The 19,190-nt window shown below is 49.9% G+C and overlaps 1 protein-coding gene across 1 annotated transcript in view; it reads right to left on the bottom strand.

The window, feature by feature from the left end:
* Positions 1–17,947, bottom strand: part of MDFIC (MyoD family inhibitor domain containing) — a 298,050-nt gene extending 280,103 nt beyond the window's left edge. Inside the window, exon 1 of the mRNA XM_073573335.1 lies at positions 17,837–17,947. The gene's annotated coding sequence lies outside the window, so the exon portion shown is untranslated. The remainder of the gene's footprint in view (positions 1–17,836) is intronic.
* Positions 17,948–19,190: the final 1,243 nt, after the last annotated feature.

Below are 19,190 nucleotides of genomic sequence, written 5' to 3'. Positions count from 1 at the left end.
CCCCATTTTGGAAACTAGACCCCCCAAGGAGCTTATCTAGATGTGTTTTGAGCACTTTGAACCCCCAAGTGCTTCACAAAAGTTTATAACGTAGAGCCGTGGAAATTAAAAAATTATATTTTTTTCCACAAAAATGATCTTTTTGCCCCCTATTTTTTATTTTCACAAAGGTAACAGGAGAAATTAGACCCCAAAAGTTGTGGAGGCAGAATGAACAAATCCACAAAGGGTGATATTAGTGATTAGGCGACTTTATTCTTCAGGTCGGTACGATTACAGCGATATCAGATTTATATCCTTTTTTCATGTTTAGCTTCTGTCACACACTAAAAGACGCTTTTTTTGGAAGAATTTTTTGTAAGAAATTTTTGTATCACCGTATTTTGAGCTATAATTTTTAAATTTTTCGTCCGAAAGAGTCATTTGTAGTGTTGAGCATTCCGATACCGCAAGTATCGGGTATCGGCCGATATCAGCGGTATCGGAATTCCGATACTTAATTCCGATACTTTTTTCATATCGGATTCCGGGATCGGAATCGGAATAGGAAGTTCCCATCATGCTATGAGCCTGCTTGCTTTGATTAAGCCAATGGGAATCCTCCGAAGTGTGGGCACATCCTGTTAGGCATGTAGGCATGTTAACTATTGGCATGGCTGTGATTGGCTGCCGAAATGATGTCATGATGCACTATAAAAGCCACCGCAGCCGCCATTTCTGGTCACTCTGCTGTGAATTCAGTTAGGGACAGGCTGCTGTAGAAGACTGTGAGGGACAGTTAGAAATAGCGATTCTAAAAACAATATTGTGCTTTATCCAGGCTACATAAACCACCACTGTAGCTTGCTTTTCCCTAGCAGCGCTGTTTTCACAGCTGTCTGCAAGGGCTGTGTGAGTGCAGCTCACGCTGTGGAGTGGGTCCTGCAGCCACGTCAGGCTGTAGGCCACCCAGTGTGATCACTGCTGCCTCATACATCTTTTATTTTTTGAGCTGCATTTTTTAAATAATTTCAATCTAGTGTGCTTCCATCCGTATCCATATACGTTGGTTGCAAACACTAGTAGTAGACAGCGGAGCCTTTCTGCAGCCTTTCAGTGCTAGTGTCCACTTTGCTGCACTGTTCACGGCTGTCTGAGAGGTCTCTGACTGTGTGTGAGTGCAGCTCATGCTGAGTAGTGTGTCCTGCAGCTACGTCTGGCTGTAGGACGCTCAGCGTGCGTCACTGCCTCACACATATTTTTATTTGAGTGCAGCTCATTTTTTCTTCTATTAGTGTGCATCCATCTGTCTCCATCTACGGTGGTTGCAAACACTATATAGGAGTACACAGCGGAGCCTTTCTGCAGCCTGTCAGTGCCAGTGCCCACTTAGCTGCACTGTTGACGGCTGTCTGAGAGGTCTCTGACTGTGTGTGAGTGCAGCTCACGCTGAGTAGAGTGTCCTGCAGCTACGTCTGGTTGTAGGACGCTCAACGTGCGTCACTGCCTCACACATATTTGTCTCTGAGTGCAGCTCATTTTTTCTTCTCCTATTAGTGTGCATCCATCCGTATCCATCAACATTGGTTGGTTGCAAACACTATATAGGAGTAGATAGAGGAGCCTTTTTTTCTGGCTTGTGCCCTGCCGGCGCAGCCAGTTTAGTATTACCCAATTTTTTTGGAGCCTCATCTTTTGCATTGTAGGTTACCTGCCTGCATTGTAATAGCTCCAAAAAGTTGGTGATACTATCAGTTTCAATTCTTTGTTCTCATACTTTGAGTTTGTTTCAAACAAAGAAACCACATAAAAAGTTCACCAAACACTACATTTTGAACTTGTGTAGGCCACATCAGCTCCTATTAAAGTCTAGTCCACACACACACACTTCATAAAATTAGTGTTTCTTGTACCTGTAACCAGCTGTTCAGGAATAAGCACACTAAGGCCCCCCTTTGTCCTTTTTTGCCTATCTTAAGCAGTCTTGCAAGATGAAGAAGGCAGGGAGTAAGGCGCGGGGGCGTGGGCGTGGGCGTGGAGTTTCAGCAGGGAGAGGACGTGGGGATTCTGCAGGGAGAGGACGTGGGGATTCTACAGGTAGAGGACGTGGGGATTCTGGGCCTGCTGCGGGCACCAGTGGATCAGCATCCCCCAGTTTTAGCAGGCAACAGTCCTTTATGCGCAGCTTTGTAGGACCTCAACGTACCCCACTGCTGCGGGAGGAACAAATTGAAGCCGTTGTCGGATGGATGGCAGCTAACGCATCGACTTCAATTACTTCCGCATCCTCTCAGGGTCAGAGCACCGAAGAGCAACCATCTGTCTCTTCACCACCTGCCAAAGTGCCCAGGCAGTCAGAGAGACATGGACAGGAGCCATCACAATCTCTACTTCTGTTCTCGGAATCTGTTGGCTTGGAAAGAGGGGGCCAGCCAAGCAGCATTCCTGAATGTGAAGAAGAGGGAGTATGCAGTGATGCGCAACTTCTTTGTCCCTCTGAATCTGAAGAGGCGAGTGGGCCAGTGCCTATGGTCAGCACACCTCAGTACGCATCAGATGATGACGAGACTCAGTTGCCACTTTCTGGTGCGTACGGTGCTGGCGAGACAACCCCGGAGAAGCAGCTGTTTGAAGAGGGGAGGGAAGATGATGAGGTCCTTGACCCATCATGGCGTGAGCAACAGGAAGGTGGTGGGAGCAGCTCGGAGGAAGAGATTCCCCTACCGGCCAAAACAGGAGGCAGAGGGAGGGGGAAGACTTGGTTGCCTGTACCCTCCACTTCGGCACCCGTTAGGAGCATTCCTCCTTCCAAAGGCAAACCGGGCGCTCACAAGAGTTGCAGTGCGTGGTCCTTTTTTGACACAGTTGCAGATGACATTTGCTTTGTCAAATGCAAGCTGTGTCATCAGAGAGTCAAAAGAGGGAGAAATGTCAGCAACCTCAATACCACAAATATGTGGAAACATGTGCGCACCAAGCACGAGTTGGAGTTGCATAGACACCCTCAAGACGTAGGCCAACGTACAGCACCACCTACCACCTCTTCAGTTCGTGTTGGGCCCTCTTCCTCCAGCTCACACACTGCTGGTTCGGCTTCCTCACAGGATCGCCAAGGAAGAACCTCTGCCACTGTTGTCCGGAGACCCTGTCAGATTCCACCCATAACAGCACGTTCCCATCCATCACAGCCATCGGTAGCACAGGCATGGGATAAAAGGCGCCCTTACTCGGCAAACCATCCCTGAGCACAGTCTCTGAATGCTGGCATTGCCAAACTTCTGGCAGTTGAAATGCTGTCATTCAGGCTGGTGGACACTGACACCTTCCGGGACTTAATGGCATTGGCAGTCCCCCAATACAACGTGCCCAGCCGCTTTTATTTCAGCAGGCGAGCCGTCCCTGCCCTGCAGAAACATGTTGAGGGCAAAATAAAACATGCGCTACTAAACGCCGTTAGTAGCAAGGTCCACCTGACCACCGATGCGTGGACCAGTAACCATGGACAGGGACGATACCTTTCCCTCACTGCCCACTGGGTCAATGTTGTGGAGCCGGGTACGGATCTGGAGAGTGGCGCTGTACGTGTTCTTCCAACGCCACGGATTGCAGGACTCCAGTCTGTACACATAGACTCCTCCTCCTACTCAAGTTCCTCAGAAACAGCAGAGCAGGAGCCTGTTACGACCGATATGAGCACAGCCGTGGCCAAACGTCAACAGGCTGTACTCAAATTAATTTCTTTGGGGAATCGAAGCCACACAGCGCAGGAGCTCTGGAATGCTATCAAGCTGGAGAGCGATGTGTGGTTTGGGCCAGCGAATCTCCAGCCGGGCTTGGTAGTGTGTGACAATGGCCGAAATCTGGTGGCAGCTCTTGGCCTAGGCAACCTCACACACATCCCATGTCTGGCACATGTTCTTAACTTGGTCGTGCAGAGCTTTCTGAGGGACTATCCGGATCTTGATGCACTGTTGCACAAGGTCCGCATAGAGTGCGCTCACTTGCAACGTTCCAGCACGGCAAGATCGCGCCTCGCTGCTCTGCAGCGACGATTTGGCCTTCCAGAACATCGCATCATATGTGACCTACCCACCCGGTGGAATTCAACGTTACATATGTTGGAGCGGTTGTGTGAGCAGCAGGCAGCAGTCATGGAGTACCAGCTGCATCAGGCGCAAACAAGTCGCACTGTGCGCCGTTCACACTTCAGCACCATTGAGTGGGCCTCTATGAAGGACATCTGCCTCGTTTTGCGTGCCTTCGATGAATCCACGCGGATGGCGAGTGCAGATGATGCACTAGTCAGCATGACTGTCCCCCTTATCTGCCTGCTTCAACAAACACTGCAAGCACTAAGGGATGAGGTTTCAGAAGAGGTGGAGGATGAGGAGTCCCAAATGCCATCTGCTTCTGGACAGTCTGCGCTACGTGTTTCCTCACAAAGGCCTAGGCAGGGGACACTTTGTGAGGAGGATGAGGAGGAGTCGATGGAGGAGGAAGACATCTCTCCAGAGGAGGGAGGTACACAAACCTCTACTCAGTATGTACAGCGAGGGTGGGGTGATGCAGAGCAGGTCGAGGTCACGCCTCAAACAGGGGACAGCGGTTCTTTGGCAGTTGGGAGTCTGCAGCACATGGTTGATTTCATGCTGCAGTGCCTGAGAAACGACCGCCGCATCGCCCACATTCTCGTCTCGGCTGATTATTGGGTGTACACCCTCCTAGATCCTCGCTACCGGGACAGCGTACAAAGGCTCATACCAACGTTGAACCGGGAGCGTAAAATGCGGGAGTACGAAGAGTCACTGGTGCAGTCCATAATGTTTTCCATTCCACCCGACAGCATTGTTGCAAGTGCTTTACAAAGCAGCTCTGTGCGTCGAGGCAGTGGAGGAAACTCTGCACAAAGAGGGAGCAGAGGCAGTGCCGCAGCACAAGGCAAGACCACTATGGCCCAAATGTGGCAAAGTTTTGTGTGTCCACCACAATTGTCTACACCATCAGCGACGCCTCGAGTCAGCAGGAGGCAACGCTTCCGTCAGATGGTGTCAGACTACATGTCTTGCCCTGTCGCTGTACTCCCAGATGGCTCTTCCCCCTTCAAGTTTTGGGTCTCTAAGCTGGATACATGGCCAGAGCTTAGCCAGTATGCATTGGAGGTGCTGGCTTGCCCTGCTGCCAGTGTATTATCGGAACGTGTCTTTAGTGCCGCAGGTGGTGTACTAACAGACCGTCGCACGCGACTATCTTCCGATAATGTTGACCGGCTGACTTTTCTGAAAATGAACAAGGCCTGGATCTCCAAAGACTTTGCCATTCCTCTTACAGACTAAATTAGTGGTTGGCAACTGTATCCAGGTCTGCTGGTGTGTTCATTTTTCTACCACCTGAACTATAATCCCTGTGCTTCAACACAGCCAGTTGTCGCTCAGATGTGTCGTCTGCACAGAGAAACACACTAGCTCCTGTGTTACTGGGGTTCAGTAATGCCAGCTGATCCCCTGCTGTGTGGACGGCAGAGTCACCAGCTCCATCAACATTCAAACCACTACTGATTTTTAACCGTGCCCAACTTAGGTCTCTGGCTCCACTGTCTCTACTATTTCCCCTGACCTCCAACCCCGCCATCTACATCTCTGAAGTGGCGTCAGCACAATCTACACTTGTTCCTGTGTTCCTGTGGCTCAGTCCCATCAGTTTATCCCCTGATGTGTGTCCGGCAAGGTCTCCTGCTCTGTCCACATTCCCATAACCAGTAGTGGGAATGAGGACAGAGCTGGCGAACTTGCCGGACAAACATCAGGGGATCAACTGATGGGACTGAGCACCAGTAACACAGGAACAAGTGTAGATTGTGCTGACGCCACTTCAGAGATGTAGCTGGCGGGGTTGGAGGCCAGGGTAAATAGTAGAGACAGTGGAGCCAGAGGCCTAAGTGGAGCATGGTTAGAATCAGTAGTAGTCCACAACCTCCATAAAAACCGCTGCCCATTGGCCTCTGCATGCGGCATGCGTAATCCTGGGCACCAACAGCGTCAGTTGGTGTTCAGAAGTGTCGTCTCCACAGAGCCAAACACATTCGTTCAAGTGTTAGTGGGGTTCAGCACTGCCAGCTGTTCCCCTGCTGTGGAGATGGCAAGTCTCCTGCTGCATTCACCTGCCAAAATCCAGTAGGCCCCAGCCTGCTCCTCGCCTAATCCTGGGCTCCAACAGCGTCAGTTGGTGTTCAGAAGTGTCGTCTCCACAGAGCCAAACACATTCGTTCAAGTGTTAGTGGGGTTCAGCACTGCCAGCTGTTCCCCTGCTGTGGAGATGGCAAGTCTCCTGCTGCCTTCACCTGCCAAAATCCAGTAGGCCCCAGCCTGCTCCTCGCCTAATCCTGGGCTCCAACAGCGTCAGTTGGTGTTCAGAAGTGTCGTCTCCACAGAGCCAAACACGTTCGTTCAAGTGTTAGTGGGGTTCAGCACTGCCAGCTGTTCCCCTGCTGTGGAGATGGCAAGTCTCCTGCTGCATTCACCTGCCAAAATCCAGTAGGCCCCAGCCTGCTCCTCGCCTAATCCTGGGCTCCAACAGCGTCAGTTGGTGTTCAGAAGTGTCGTCTCCACAGAACCAAACACATTCGTTCAAGTGTTAGTGGGGTTCAGCACTGCCAGCTGTTCCCCTGCTGTGGAGATGGCAAGTCTCCTGCTGCCTTCACCTGCCAAAATCCAGTAGGCCCCAGCCTGCTCCTCGCCTAATCCTGGGCTCCAACAGCGTCAGTTGGTGTTCAGAAGTGTCGTCTCCACAGAACCAAACACGTTCGTTCAAGTGTTAGTGGGGTTCAGCACTGCCAGCTGTTCCCCTGCTGTGGAGATGGCAAGTCTCCTGCTGCATTCACCTGCCAAAATCCAGTAGGCCCCAGCCTGCTCCTCGCCTAATCCTGGGCTCCAACAGCGTCAGTTGGTGTTCAGAAGTGTCGTCTCCACAGAACCAAACACATTCGTTCAAGTGTTAGTGGGGTTCAGCACTGCCAGCTGTTCCCCTGCTGTGGAGATGGCAAGTCTCCTGCTGCCTTCACCTGCCAAAATCCAGTAGGCCCCAGCCTGCTCCTCGCCTAATCCTGGGCTCCAACAGCGTCAGTTGGTGTTCAGAAGTGTCGTCTCCACAGAACCAAACACATTCGTTCAAGTGTTAGTGGGGTTCAGCACTGCCAGCTGTTCCCCTGCTGTGGAGATGGCAAGTCTCCTGCTGCCTTCACCTGCCAAAATCCAGTAGGCCCCAGCCTGCTCCTCGCCTAATCCTGGGCTCCAACAGCGTCAGTTGGTGTTCAGAAGTGTCGTCTCCACAGAGCCAAACACGTTCGTTCAAGTGTTAGTGGGGTTCAGCACTGCCAGCTGTTCCCCTGCTGTGGAGATGGCAAGTCTCCTGCTGCATTCACCTGCCAAAATCCAGTAGGCCCCAGCCTGCTCCTCGCCTAATCCTGGGCTCCAACAGCATCAGTTGGTGTTCAGAAGTGTCGTCTCCACAGAACCAAACACATTCGTTCAAGTGTTAGTGGGGTTCAGCACTGCCAGCTGTTCCCCTGCTGTGGAGATGGCAAGTCTCCTGCTGCCTTCACCTGCCAAAATCCAGTAGGCCCCAGCCTGCTCCTCGCCTAATCCTGGGCTCCAACAGCGTCAGTTGGTGTTCAGAAGTGTCGTCTCCACAGAACCAAACACATTCGTTCAAGTGTTAGTGGGGTTCAGCACTGCCAGCTGTTCCCCTGCTGTGGAGATGGCAAGTCTCCTGCTGCCTTCACCTGCCAAAATCCAGTAGGCCCCAGCCTGCTCCTCGCCTAATCCTGGGCTCCAACAGCGTCAGTTGGTGTTCAGAAGTGTCGTCTCCACAGAGCCAAACACATTCGTTCAAGTGTTAGTGGGGTTCAGCACTGCCAGCTGTTCCCCTGCTGTGGAGATGGCAGTCTCTCCTGCTGTCTCCGCATTACAAAGACAGTAGGCCTCTGCCTACACCCTCCTATTTCCTGGGCTTCAACACAGCCAGTTGTAGTTCGGAAGTGCCGTCCACACGGAAAGAGATACTTGCTCCCGTGTCTCAGTGGGGTTCAGTAACGTCAGCTGATCCCCTGCTGTGTGGATGGCAGTCTCTCCTGCTGTAAACTCATTCAAAATACAGTAGGCCTCTGCCTACACCCTCCTATTTCCTGGGCTTCAACACAGCCAGTTGTAGTTCGGAAGTGCCGTCCACACGGAAAGAGACACTTGCTCCCGTGTCTCAGTGGGGTTCAGTAACGTCAGCTGATCCCCTGCTGTGTGGATGGCAGTCTCTCCTGCTGTAAACTCATTCAAAATACAGTAGGCCTCTGCCTACACCCTCCTATTTCCTGGGCTTCAACACAGCCAGTTGTAGTTCGGAAGTGCCGTCCACACGGAAAGAGATACTTGCTCCCGTGTCTCAGTGGGGTTCAGTAACGTCAGCTGATCCCCTGCTGTGTGGATGGCAGTCTCTCCTGCTGTCACCTCATTCAAAATTCAGTAGGCCTCTGCCTACACCCTCCTATTTCCTGGGCTTCAACACAGCCAGTTGTAGTTCGGAAGTGCCGTCCACACGGAAAGAGATACTTGCTCCCGTGTCTCAGTGGGGTTCAGTAACGTCAGCTGATCCCCTGCTGTGTGGATGGCAGTCTCTCCTGCTGTCACCTCATTCAAAATTCAGTAGGCCTCTGCCTACACCCTCCTATTTCCTGGGCTTCAACACAGCCAGTTGTAGTTCGGAAGTGCCGTCCACACGGAAAGAGATACTTGCTCCCGTGTCTCAGTGGGGTTCAGTAACGTCAGCTGATCCCCTGCTGTGTGGATGGCAGTCTCTCCTGCTGTAAACTCATTCAAAATACAGTAGGCCTCTGCCTACACCCTCCTATTTCCTGGGCTTCAACACAGCCAGTTGTAGTTCGGAAGTGCCGTCCACACGGAAAGAGACACTTGCTCCCGTGTCTCAGTGGGGTTCAGTAACGTCAGCTGATCCCCTGCTGTGTGGATGGCAGTCTCTCCTGCTGTAAACTCATTCAAAATACAGTAGGCCTCTGCCTACACCCTCCTATTTCCTGGGCTTCAACACAGCCAGTTGTAGTTCGGAAGTGCCGTCCACACGGAAAGAGATACTTGCTCCCGTGTCTCAGTGGGGTTCAGTAACGTCAGCTGATCCCCTGCTGTGTGGATGGCAGTCTCTCCTGCTGTAAACTCATTCAAAATACAGTAGGCCTCTGCCTACACCCTCCTATTTCCTGGGCTTCAACACAGCCAGTTGTAGTTCGGAAGAGCCGTCCACACGGAAAGAGACACTTGCTCCCGTGTCTCAGTGGGGTTCAGTAACGTCAGCTGATCCCCTGCTGTGTGGATGGCAGTCTCTCCTGCTGTAAACTCATTCAAAATACAGTAGGCCTCTGCCTACACCCTCCTATTTCCTGGGCTTCAACACAGCCAGTTGTAGTTCGGAAGTGCCGTCCACACGGAAAGAGATACTTGCTCCCGTGTCTCAGTGGGGTTCAGTAACGTCAGCTGATCCCCTGCTGTGTGGATGGCAGTCTCTCCTGCTGTCACCTCATTCAAAATTCAGTAGGCCTCTGCCTACACCCTCCTATTTCCTGGGCTTCAACACAGCCAGTTGTAGTTCGGAAGTGCCGTCCACACGGAAAGAGATACTTGCTCCCGTGTCTCAGTGGGGTTCAGTAACGTCAGCTGATCCCCTGCTGTGTGGATGGCAGTCTCTCCTGCTGTCACCTCATTCAAAATTCAGTAGGCCTCTGCCTACACCCTCCTATTTCCTGGGCTTCAACACAGCCAGTTGTAGTTCGGAAGTGCCGTCCACACGGAAAGAGATACTTGCTCCCGTGTCTCAGTGGGGTTCAGTAACGTCAGCTGATCCCCTGCTTTGTGGATGGCAGTCTCTCCTGCTGTAAACTCATTCAAAATACAGTAGGCCTCTGCCTACACCCTCCTATTTCCTGGGCTTCAACACAGCCAGTTGTAGTTCGGAAGTGCCGTCCACACGGAAAGAGATACTTGCTCCCGTGTCTCAGTGGGGTTCAGTAATGTCAGCTGATCCCCTGCTGTGTGGATGGCAAAGTCTCCTGCTGCCTACACAGTCGTACCACTACTGATTTTTAACCGTGCTCCAATTAGGCCTGTGGCTCCACTGTCTCTCGTATTTCCCCTGTCCTCCAACCCTGCCAGTTACAGCTCCGAAGTGGCGTCTGCACAATCCACACTTGTTCCTGTGTTACAGGTGTTCAGTCCGATCAGTTAATCCCCTGATGTGTGTCCGGCAATGTCGCCTGCTCTGTCCACATTCCCATTATCGGAATGTGGACAGAGCAGGCGACATTGCCGGACACACATCAGGGGATTAACTGACCGGACTGAACACCTGTAACACAGGAACAAGTGTGGATTGTGCAGACGCCACTTCGGAGCTGTAACTGGCGGGGTTGGAGGACAGGGGAAATACGAAAATCAGTGAATCCACAGGCCTAAGTGGAGCTTGGTTCAAATTAGTAGTCTACAACCGATCTTAAAATTTCTTCAATGCAGCCTAAGCCTGCTCCGTGCTTGTCCCTGGGCTTCAACACAGCCAGTTGTTGCTCGGAAGTGCCGTCTTCACAGAGTAAAACACTAGCTCCTGTGTTTGTGGGGTTCAGTAACGTCAGCTGTTCCCCTGCTGTTTTGATGGCAATCTGTCCTGCTGCCTCCCAATTGACAGCACATCAGGCCTCAGCCTGCTAAGTGCTTGTCCTGGGCTCCAACATCGCCAGTTGCTGCTCATAACTGACTTTGGCACGGGTACTCCCTCCTGCCCAGCTTGGTTCCAGCCCTGCCTGCTGTTTCCGGGAAGTGTCAATGTCAGTTTGCCACCCCAAGTTGCCATGTCGTGTTGCGGTTGGGTTAGCCGAGGCTAGGGTGCCAGCAGTTTAGGTGCTTCCTATGTGGACTGCGGGTTCTGGTAAGAAAGGTTTGTTCCATAGTGCCAGTAGGACAAGCACCCCCTGTAGGACTGTGTGATTCGGTAACTGCGGCCAGCTTGCGGCATGCCAACTTTGCTTTTCAGGGGTAACTTCTGATACCCCTCCGGGTTCCAGCACCGTCAGCTGGTTCTCATCAGAGCCTTTGGCCTAGGTGCCTCCATCTCGGTATCCGAGTTCCAGCAACGTCTGCTGGTCCTTGGTAGTGCTTTGTAGCACAGGTACCTCCTGCTTAGTAACCGGGTTCCAGCACCGTCAGCTGGTCCTCGGTTGTGCCATTGGCTCTTATTCCTTCTGCTGCCCCTCCGGGTGCCAGCACTGTCAGCTGGTCCTCGCTATTTCCATTTGCTCTTGCAGCTTATGCTACCCCTCCGGGTTCCAGCACCGTCAGCTGGTTCTCGTCAGAGCCTTTGGCCTAGGTGCCTCCATCTCGGTATCCGAGTTCCGGCAACGTCTGCTGGTCCTTGGTAGTGCTTTGTAGCACAGGTACCTCCTGCTTAGTAACCGGGTTCCAGCACCGTCAGCTGGTCCTCGGTTGTGCCATTGGCTCTTATTCCTTCTGCTGCCCCTCCGGGTGCCAGCACTGTCAGCTGGTCCTCGCTATTTCCATTTGCTCTTGCAGCTTATGCTACCCCTCCGGGTTCCAGCACCGTCAGCTGGTTCTCGTCAGAGCGTTTGGCCTAGGTGCCTCCATCTCGGTATCCGAGTTCCGGCAACGTCTGCTGGTCCTTGGTAGTGCTTTGTAGCACAGGTACCTCCTGCTTAGTAACCGGGTTCCAGCACCGTCAGCTGGTCCTCGGTAGTGCCATTGGCTCTTGTTCCTTCTGCTGCCCCTCCGGGTGCCAGTACCGTCAGCTGGTTCAAGAGGACAAAGAACAGGAAGACAACCACCAAGATGCAGAACAACAAGAGAGAGAAGACAAAGAAGCATAAAAAAAACAAAGCAGAAGAACATTAAGCATAAGACTAATACTCTGAGCAAATGATATTATCTTATTTATAAGCAGAAGAAGACTAAGCAGTGTATGGGGGTGAGTCCGTTCCTCCTCGTGGTGCCCCTGGAAAAGGCCTGCTTCTGCAGGCCAAACTGAACGCGGACAAATCCTGTTGTAAATCTTTTGTGACAGGCAGAACGGAAGGTGTAAACTTCTAACTTTTCTAGATAACAACTACAGGAATGCCTGACACAAACAAGAATATGATGAAGAAGAATAGGAAGAAGATGAAGAAGCTGAATATGTAGAATAATAATTGTTGAATAAGAAGAATATGAAGAATGTAAGAAAAGGAAGAAGAAGAAGAAGAAGAAGAAGAAGAAGAAGAAGAAGAAGAATGTAAAAAAAGGAAGTAGAAGAAGAAGAAGAAGAAGAATGTAAAAAAAGGAATAAGAAGAAGAATGTAAAAAAAGGAAGTAGAAGAAGAAGAAGAAGAATGTAAAAAAAGGAAGTAGAAGAAGAAGAAGAAGAATGTAAAAAAAGGAAGTAGAAGAAGAAGACATACATGTCTGGCAAAATATAAATGAGGCTAACATAGTCAATATCTTTGTAACTCCTAACATCTTTAAAAAAAAAAGTTTAATTCCTGCTATTCCATTTGATTGGGCTAAACCTCTATGGCTTTAATGTCTCCTCCACCTCCCACAATACATTCTACATTATTCTTAGTTGTTTTTCTTCATGTAGAATTAACCTACAAGGAAAGAAAGGTTTTTTTTTAATTCCGATATTTTGGCCCCATTGACTTGCATTGGTTCCCGGTATCGGAATCGGCGATACCGATACTTTTTTTTAAGATCGGCCGATCCATTCCGATCCGATATTTTCAAGTATCGGCTGGTATCGCTCAACTCTAGTCATTTGCGGACTTGTTTTTTTGCGGGACGAGCTGACGTTATTATTGGTACCATTTTCGGGCACATATCGTTTTTTGATCTCTTTCTATTCCGATTTTTGTGAGGCAGAATGAACAAAAACCAGTAATTCATGAATTTTTTTTTCTCCGTTCCACATGTGGTAAAATTGGTAAGGCAATTTTTTCTTCGGGTAACTACGATTACAGCGATACCTCATTTATACCTTTTTTATGCTTTGGTGTTTTTTACACAATAAAAATTTTTATAGAAAAAATAGTTATTTTTGCATCACTTTTTTCTGAGAGGTATAACTTTTTTATTTTTCCACTGATGGAGCTGTATGGCGACTTGTTTTTTGCGGGACAAGATGGCGCTTTCAGAGATACTATTTTTATTACCATTCGTTTTTTGTTATCATGTTTTATTCCACTTTTTCCAAGCGTTATGAATGATGATGCCGCTTGGAAAAAGTATAATTTGCTACTTTTTTGTGTTGTGTTTTTTTTACGGAGTTCACTGAAAGGGTTAACTAAGGTGACACTTTTATAGATGGGATTTTTACGGACGCAGTGATACCAAATGTGTAATTTTATTTTATTTTTTACATAAAAATGTGTATTTTTAGGGGAATTTTTTTATTTTTATTTATTTATTTTCTTAAATGTTTATTTTTTTTTACCTTGTCCTTTTATGAGACTTTCACTTTCACTTTGATTGCAGGTATAATACATTGCAATGCTCCAGCATTGCAATCTATTATTCCCTATGCATAAAGCTTCTGAGACCATGCTGTGAGCATGGTCTCAGAGGCTTTTCGTAGCTGGATGACCCAGAGGTTGTCATGACAACCCCGGGTCATCATGGCTGAGATCAGGCACCGCGATTACATTGCGGGGATGCCGATCTGAGGCAGAGGGAGCCCCGACCCTCTGCCTCCCCCCGAATGCTGCGATCGCACTCCATCACAGCAGTTAGGGGGTTAACAGCCAGGGGCAGTGCGGACGCTGCTCCTGGCTGTCAGTGCAGGAAACTCAGCCACTGCAGCGCTGAGCTCCTGCACTGATCGGGCAGGAGATGCTGAAATTTCAGCATCTCCTGCCCGATGGCGCTGTGATCAATCAGTCAGATTGACTGATCAATCACAGCGTTCTGGGAGCAGGGACTGATGGCAAAGGCCCCTGCACCTCTTGCCGTGCCTGTCAGCTGTCTGTGACAGATTTCGGCACTGAACTACCACTGCGTGTTTACACGCAGTGGTAGTTCAAAGGCATGACGGGCATAGCCCGTCATGATATGGGAACTGACATCCTGCCATGACAGGCTATGCCCGTCATTGAACATTAAGGCTACTTTCACACATCCGGTGTGTGGGGTCCGGCGGCGTGCGGCGAAAAGCCGGGCCGCCGGATCCGGTCTGCAGCCGTGACACCGGATGTGTGTGCGGCGAGACGATACGGCTCGGACATTATTAAAGGAGCCGCAGGACGAGGTGGACAGAGGCAGCCAATGAGACAGCTGCTGAAAGGGAAGGGAGGGGAGGGGAGGGGAGGGGGGTGGAGAGAGAGAGACATGGGGGGTTAACACTTAGTGTCCAGGCAAGAGAATCTCTCTCTCTTGCCGGGCACTTGTGGGGTTAACCCCACAGAGAGATCTCTCTCTCTCACCCAGACACTGTGAGTGTTAACCCCACAAGTGCCCGGCGAGAGAGATCTCTCACAAGTGTCCGGGTGACAGAGAGAGATCTCTCTCTCTCTCGCCGGGCACTTGTGGGGTTAACATTCACAGAGTCCGGGCATGCGCTGTGGAAAAAGCCGGTCCGGCGCTGCAAAAAAACGTTACATGGAACGTTTTTTCCAGACGCCGGACAGGCTGTTTTTGCCGGATCAGGCAAAAACCGGATACGCCGCATAGGTATCCGGCGCGATGCGGCAATAATGAAACTGAATGGGGGAAAAACCGGATCCGGTGGCAACCGGCGCCGGATCCGGTTTTTACACTTTTCGCCGCATCGCGCCTGATGCTGAAAACCGGATGTGTGAAAGAGGCCTAAGGGGTTAAAGTTGCCATAGCAGCAACTCATCTGCTGTTTTGCTTTTCTCCCCAATGCTGTCATATTCTACAACTGCTTGGCAGCGCTTTACGTTCCATGAGCGAACAGATTGAGATTGGTCTTTGGAATCAATACTGTATCCTGTGGCTGTTAGCAATTTCCGTTGAGAAGGATCAAGAGGAATTGTAGGAGGGCACTTAAAGGGAAGGTGCCGCAATTTTATATAATTTGCAAAAAAAGAGTAAGTAACAAAACATGTTGTTAAAGCAAATGTTGTACTAACTAGGATTTATGGTTTGTTTGTAATAATGTTTTAATGTAGCCACTGGGCGCTGCCATCTTGATTTGCAGATCTGTGGAGGACTCATACAGTCTGCAAATATGGCCGTCCCTGGACATAGGAGACTGCGGTCGGCTCCCAACCCCACCATACAGCCTCATTAGCAGAGAACTGGGCATGCCCCTGTGGGCTGCACCATTCACTGCTGTAGGTGTGGCTGGGCGCCATTTTACTGTAGCCCAGTGCAATCTGCTGAGCTCGACTTTCTGCACCGTGCTTCCTGCTCCAGCTCCACTGTCCTCCTGCTCTGTCTCCGCCTCCTCACTCACACACAGCCCCAGTGATCTCCGGTAATCTGACACCTTTGCTTTTATAGTGACAGTGACATATACAGCCCATAGTCTAGTGTATGGGGGGGCAGTTGCACCAGTGTGAGCATATCTGTAATACTGTCTCCTGTGATACTGCCTGCTGAGCCGTGTATCTGATCCTATCCTGTGTGATACTGTCTGCTGAGCCGTGTATCTAATCCTATCCTGTGTGATACTGACTGCTGAGCCATGTATCTAATCCTCTCCTGTGTGATACTGTGTGCTGAGCCGTGTATCTATTCCTATCCTGTGTGATACAGTCTGCTGAGCCGTGTATCTAATCCTCTCCTGTGTGATACTGACTGCTGAACCGTGTATCTAATCCTCTCTTGTGTGATACTGACTGCTGAACCGTGTATCTAATCCTCTCCTGTGTGATACTGTCTGCTGAGCCGTGTACCTAATTCTATCCTGTGTGATACTGACTGCTCAGCCGTGTATCTAATCCTCTCCTGTGTGATACTGACTGCTGAGCCGTGTATCTAATTCTCTGCCGTGTGATACTGCTATCCTGAAATACTCTGTGCTGCTGTCACCCTGCTGGTTTTATGTGTGATCTACATGGTGGTATTGTGTATGATCTATATGGCGGCATTATGTGTGAAGTATATGGTGGTATTATTTGTGATCTGCTAAAAGGGGACCCATTCTAGGGTGGTTCTGGCTGAGCACCTGCACACAGGTCAGGGGTAATAGGTGCAGTCAGGGGAGGGCTGGTGAGGCAGCTGAAGAGAGGGGTCTCATTTTTATCATTACTCTATGGCTCCATTCCCCCCAGCCCGCTTCCCAGCGTCACCCCGGACTGCGCCTGTCGCCTCGCTTTCACACATCACCAGGACAGAATCTGAGGAGGGGAATGGGGTCTTTGCATGCAAAGTCTAGATCAGAACTGGCCATCAATCAGCAGAAATGTTTCCTGGATTTCTGTGCTGCTGTCTCCCTGCTCCTCCCCCATATATCTCCCTCTGTGCCCCCCATAGACCAGCGCACTGCTCTCCTGAAATACTCTGTGCTGCTGTCACCCTTCTCCCAGAATCCTTGCTGCCTGCCATCCTCGGTGACCGAAGACCCCATTCCTCTCCTCAGATCCTGTCCTGGCGATGTGTGAAAGCGAGGCGACAGGGCCTGATATATGGTGGAGGAGCAGGGTGACCGCAGCACAGAGTATTTCAGGAGAGCAGTGTGCTGGTCTATGGGGGGGCACCCTGTTCGGTGCCAGGGATTGTACATAGAGCGCTGTGTTTTATACACATGGATGGACCGTCTTCTTGTCTGCTCCACAGAAATCCAGGAAACATTTCTGCTGATTGATGACCTGTTCTGATCCAGACTTTACATGAAAAGACAGTCAGTAACTTTGCAGGCCCCATCAAAATGGCTGCTCACTGTGTTCCTAAATGTCATCCTCTCTTTTCCCTTAGCAAGCACCCAGTAGGGGAGGAGAGGAGTGACACCACACCCATGTCAGCAGATTCCACCCATACAGTGTCTATTTTAGGGCATGATCATATATCAAAATCAAACATCATGGACACTGTATGCCCATAATTACTGCAGGACAGTAATGTGAGCTAGTTGTACACTAGGTTTTTGTGCCAAACTTCAGTAGCTGCTCCCCCTAGTGTTAACAAGTGGAAATGCCAAACTTTTTAAAATTATTTTTCATATTTTACAAAATTAAAAACAAATGATAATATTTTTTAAGAAAATGTAAACATTAATTCTTCACATTTTTTCAATTGCTGAAAAATTTTTTTGGGGATGGCACCTTCCCTTTAATTGCCACTTGGTGGTTGAAACAGATGTAGCCCAGTCACGGAAGCTTCACTACTTATTCCGATTGCAATGATGCAATTCAAACATTCAGCCAGTGTGCTGTGAACCTCATGCATTGCCCTTGCTCATAAATAGTTGTAGTTCCATGTGTCACAGATGAGAGAAAAAAATCCACAAGAAAACCTGCAGGAATTGATAGAAAGATAAGCATGAGAAGGGAGAGGAGGACAGCTTGAAGCTTGTTTTGATTGCTGGCTGGCTTGCTTTCCCCAAATGAGCAGGTGATGTCATTCATGTGCTGATGGAGAGCTGTAGTTCCTTGTCTATATGAGTGGAGATATCCATGACTTATTTTCAGGCTCACCTTGTGAGCGTGAGGAGGATCCATTAAAGGGAACCTGTCACCCCCTCCAGTCGTTTATAAGTAAAAGAGCCACCTTGTGCCGCACTAATGATACATTCTGTCAAGGTGGCTCTTTTATTTAGCGTCCCTTCCACCGCCAAAATAATCATTTTTAAAATTGGTCAGACATACCTGCTATTTGAACAGGGGGGCAGGGCTTTCCCCCCTGGACACAGACGCCTCACATATGTCAGTCATGTCCAGCTTTTGAATTTGGCGCTGCCTCCTCAGCGTTCATTTCTTTTTCTCGCACCTGCGCTGTAATATTCTTTCAGTGGTGCAGCCGGACCTGTGATGACGTCAGCACCATGTGACCAGTAGGGGCGGAGCTCTGCAAGCAGTGGTGCCAGCAGGGCCTGTGATGACTCAGCACCATGTGACCAGTAGGGGCGGAGCTCAGCAGAGCAGTGGGTGCCAGCAGGACCTGTGATGACGTCAGCACCATGTGACCAGTAGGGACGGAGCTAAGCAGGGCAGCGGTGCAGCAGGCAGGAGAAAAAGAAATGAACCCTGAGGTGGCGGTGCCAAATTCAAAAGCTGGACATGACTGACATATGTGAGGCGTCTGTGTCCAGGGGGAAAGCCCTGCCCCCCTGACAAATATAAGGTGTGTCTGACCAATTTTAAAAACGATTATTTTGGCGGTGGAAGGGGCGCTAAATAAAAGAGCCACCTTGACAGAATGCAGCATTAGTGCTGGACAAGGTGGCTCTTTTACTTAAAAACGCCTGTGGGGGTGACAGGTTCCCTTTTAGCCTCTAACCCAGAGGTAGTACACAGCATTGGTGCTGCTTCCCAGAGGACATGTAGAAACGAGGACTTGGACTGTCTCGAATTTCAGGAGCAGTCAGATGGAGTGGAACTGTCAGGGCTGCTGCAATGCAGATAGGTGCAGGATCCACTAGATGGCAGTAGAGTGGATGAAGAACTGCACCCAAACAGAGCAGGCTTGCAGTGCAGCAGCCAGGCTTCCACAGGTGGCAGCAGATTAGTAAGACAGGCCGCATCAAGCAACACACTGTAGTGCGATACCAAGCGGTGTAATCAAACTCAGGGTCAGAGGCAAGCCGAGAAGGTCAGGAGAGGATAAGCCAAAAGACAGAAGTAGGTCAGGATACAAGCTAATTCATCTCATAGTCCTTTCTTTTAGGCAAGGTCACTTCAATAGCGAGCTCAACAAATTCCCACTCCCCTGGAGGAAGCTACTTAGTGAAACGGTGCTCGTCGGGCAGGGGGAGACAGCCTGTGGCAATCAATTAGCTTTCACTGGTGGATGCTGCACCTAACCCGGCACACGTCTTAATATTAGGTACTAACCATTAGTCCTTTGCTTTATACATAAACACATCCATTATAAATAATAGTCAAAGAAAAAAGAAACATCCGGCACTGTCCCTGAGAAAGAAATACCCGCAAAGTCACTTATAACCGCTATCAGTGTGACACCTGTAACCCTCGCTGAACGGGTGCTCTATCCATGTGAAGA

Source organism: Dendrobates tinctorius, unplaced genomic scaffold (genome assembly GCF_039654945.1).
Source record: "Dendrobates tinctorius isolate UK_male_01 unplaced genomic scaffold, ASM3965494v1 ptg000035l, whole genome shotgun sequence".
Lineage (NCBI taxonomy): Eukaryota > Metazoa > Chordata > Amphibia > Anura > Dendrobatidae > Dendrobates > Dendrobates tinctorius.
The sequence above is the reverse complement of the archived record's forward strand: the minus strand, read 5'-3'. Positions and strand labels throughout refer to the sequence as shown.